This window comes from Arachis stenosperma, chromosome 2 (assembly GCF_014773155.1).
Source record: "Arachis stenosperma cultivar V10309 chromosome 2, arast.V10309.gnm1.PFL2, whole genome shotgun sequence".
Lineage (NCBI taxonomy): Eukaryota > Viridiplantae > Streptophyta > Magnoliopsida > Fabales > Fabaceae > Arachis > Arachis stenosperma.
In genome coordinates, this window is record NC_080378.1 from 31,954,373 (window position 1) to 31,957,643 (window position 3,271).

General features: G+C 42.4%; 1 non-coding gene across 1 annotated transcript; it reads left to right on the forward strand.

The window, feature by feature from the left end:
- Window positions 1–2,902: 2,902 nt before the first annotated feature.
- LOC130964968 (small nucleolar RNA R71) lies at window positions 2,903–3,006 on the forward strand. Its single transcript, XR_009081030.1, has one exon. It is a non-coding gene; the product is annotated as a small nucleolar RNA R71 (small nucleolar RNA).
- The last annotated feature ends 265 nt before the right edge of the window (window positions 3,007–3,271 follow it).

Sequence of the window (3,271 nt, forward strand, 5' to 3'; positions counted from 1 at the left end):
GTTAGGACTTCCCAACCTCTCCTTCGGATCTCATGTCGGATTTCCGTATACTCATTTTTCTTGAGCTTGAAAAGGACCTCCGGGATCACCTTCTTCTTTGCCACAACATCATAGAAGTGGTCTTGGTGGCTTTTGGAGATGAATCTTTTCATCTCCCATGACTCGGAGGTGGAAGCTTTTGTCTTCCCTCTTCCTTTTCTAGAGGATTCTCCGGCCTTAGGTGCCATTGATGGTAATGGAAAAACAAAAAGCTTATGCTTTTACCACACCAAAATTAAAATATTGCTCGCCCTCGAGCAAGAAAAGAAAGAAGAGAAGAAGAAGAAGAAGAAAATATGGAGGAGAAGGGGGAGTGTAGGTTTCGGCCAATGTATAGAAGAGGGGGTTTTGTTGTGGGAAAATGAAGTAGAATGGAAGGGTATATATAGGGAGGGGAGAGGGTGTAGTTTCGGTCATTTAGGGTGGGTTTGGGTGGGAAAGTGGTTTTGAATTTTGAAGGTAGGTGGGGTTTTTGGGGAAGAGTGGATGGATGTGAGTGGTGAAGTGGGTAATTGGGAAGAGAGATTGAAGTTGTTGGGAAGTGTGATATGGGGAAGAGTGTTATAGGATTAGGAGGTAAGGTGGGAATATGTTAGGTGGGGATCCTGTGGGGTCCACAGATCCTGAGGTGTCAAGGAATTACATCCCTGTACCAAATAGGCATGCAAAATGCCTTTGCATACCATTCTGGCATTTAAACGCCGAGGTGATGCATGTTCTGGGCGTTCAACGCCCATGTGTAGCATGTTCTGGGCGTTCAACGCCCATGTGTAGCATGTTTCTGGCGTTGAACGCCAGTTCCATGCTTGTTACTGGCGTTCAGCGCCAGCTTTTCTCAAGGCACATTCCTGGCGTTCAAACGCCAGAATGTTGCTTGTTTCTGGCGTTCAGCGCCAGATTCATGCTCTGTTCTGGCGTTGAACGCTAGCCAGATGCTCCTTACTGGCGTTGAACGCCAGTCTGTCCTTCCTCCAGGGTGTGATTTTTCTTCTGCTGTTTTTCATTCTGTTTTTAATTTTTATATTTTTTTCATGACTCCACATGATCATGTACCTAATAAAACACAAAATAACAATGAAATAAAATAAAAATTAGATAAATAAAATTGGATTGCCTCCCAACAAGCGCTTCTTTAATGTCAATAGCTTGACAGTGGGCTCCCATTTAGCCACAAAGGTGATCAGGTCAATGTTGTATAATCCCAATACCAAACTTAGAGTTTGGATATGGGGTCTTAACACCAAACTTAGTGTTTGGTTGTGGCCTCCCAACACCAAACTTAGAGTTTGACTGTGGGGGCTCTTCTTGACTCTGAACTGAGAGAAGCTCTTTGTGCTCACTCTCTTTTGTCACAGAGGGATGGCCATGTGCCTTAAACACCAGGTAGTCCCCATTCAATTGAAGGACTAATTCACCTATGTTAACATCTATCACAGCTCCTGCTGTGGCTAGGAAAGGTCTTCCAAGGATGATACACTCATCCTCTTCCTTCCCAGTGTCTAAGATTATGAAATCAGCAGGGATGTAAAGGCCTTCAACCTTTACTAACACGTCCTCTACTATTCCATAAGCTTGTCTTAATGACTTGTCTGCCAATTGTAATGAGAACAAGGCAGGTTGTACCTCAATGATCCACAACTTCTCCATTACAGAGAGTGGCATAAGGTTTATCCCTGACCCCAGATCACATAGAGCTTTTTCAAAGGTCATGGTGCCTATGGTACAAGGTATTAAGAACTTGCCAGGATCTTGTCTCTTTTGAGGTAAAATTTGCTGAATCCAGGTATCTAGTTCATTAATGAGCAAGGGAGGTTTACTTTCCCAAGTCTCATTACCAAACAACTTGGCATTCAGTTTCATGATAGCTCCTAAATATTGAGCAACTTGCTCTCCAGTCACATCTTCATCCTCTTCAGAAGAAGAATAGTCTTCAGAGCTCATGAATGGCAGAAGGAGATTTAATGGAATCTCTATGGTCTCTATATGAGCCTTAGATTCCTTTGGATCCTTAATAGGAAACTCCCTCTTGCTTGAGAGGCGTCCCAGGAGGTCTTCCTCACTAGGATTTTCGTCCTTCTCCTCCCTTGTGCATTCGGCCATATTGATTACATCAATGGCTTTGCACTCTCCTTTTGGATTCTCTTCTGTATTGCTTGGGAGAATACTGGGTGGAGTTTCAATGACTTTCTTACTCAGTTGGCCCACTTGTGCCTCCAGATTTCTGATGGAGGATCTTGTTTCACTCATGAAACTGAAAGTGGCCTTTGACAGATCAGAGACTAGATTGGCTAAATTAGAAGTGTTTTGTTCAGAATTCTCTGTCTGTTGCTGAGAAGATAATGGAAAAGGCTTGCTATTGCTCAGCCTATTGCGTCCACCATTGTTAAAGCCTTGTTGAATCTTTTGTTGATCCTTCCATGAGAAATTTGGATAATTTCTCCATGATGAATTATAGGTGTTTCCATAAGGTTCACCCATGTAATTGACCTCTGCCATTGCAGGGTTCTCAGGATCATAAGCTTCTTCAGAAGCTGCCTCTTTAGTACCGTTGGATGCATTTTGCCATCCATTCAGACTTTGAGAGATCATGTTGACTTTCTGAGTCAACACTTTGTTCTGAGCCAATATGGTATTCAGAGCATCAATTTCAAGAACTCTCTTCCTCTGAGATGTCCCATTATTCACGGAATTCCTCTCAGAGGTGTACATGAATTGGTTATTTGCAACCATGTCAATGAGTTCTTGAGCCTCTTCAGGCATTTTCTTTAGGTGAATAGATCCACCTGCAGAATGGTCCAATGACATTTTTGAAAACTCAGATAGACCATAATAGAATATATCTAATATGGTCCATTCTGAAAACATGTCAGATGGACACCTTTTGGTCAACTGCTTGTATCTTTCCCAAGCTTCATAGAGGGATTCACCATCTTTTTGTTTGAAGTTCTGAACATCCACTCTAAGCTTGCTCAGCTTTTGAGGAGGAAAGAATTTATCCAAGAAAGTCGTGACCAGCTTATCCCAGGAGTCCAGGCTATCCTTAGATTGTGAATCCAACCATATTCTAGCTCTGTCTCTTACAGAAAAAGGGAAAAGCATAAGTCTGTAGACTTCAGGATCAACTCCATTCGTCTTAACAGTCTCACAAATCTGTAAGAACTCAGTTAAAAACTGGTAAGGATCTTCAGATGGAAGTCCATAAAACTTGCAGTTCTGTTGCATTAAAGCAACT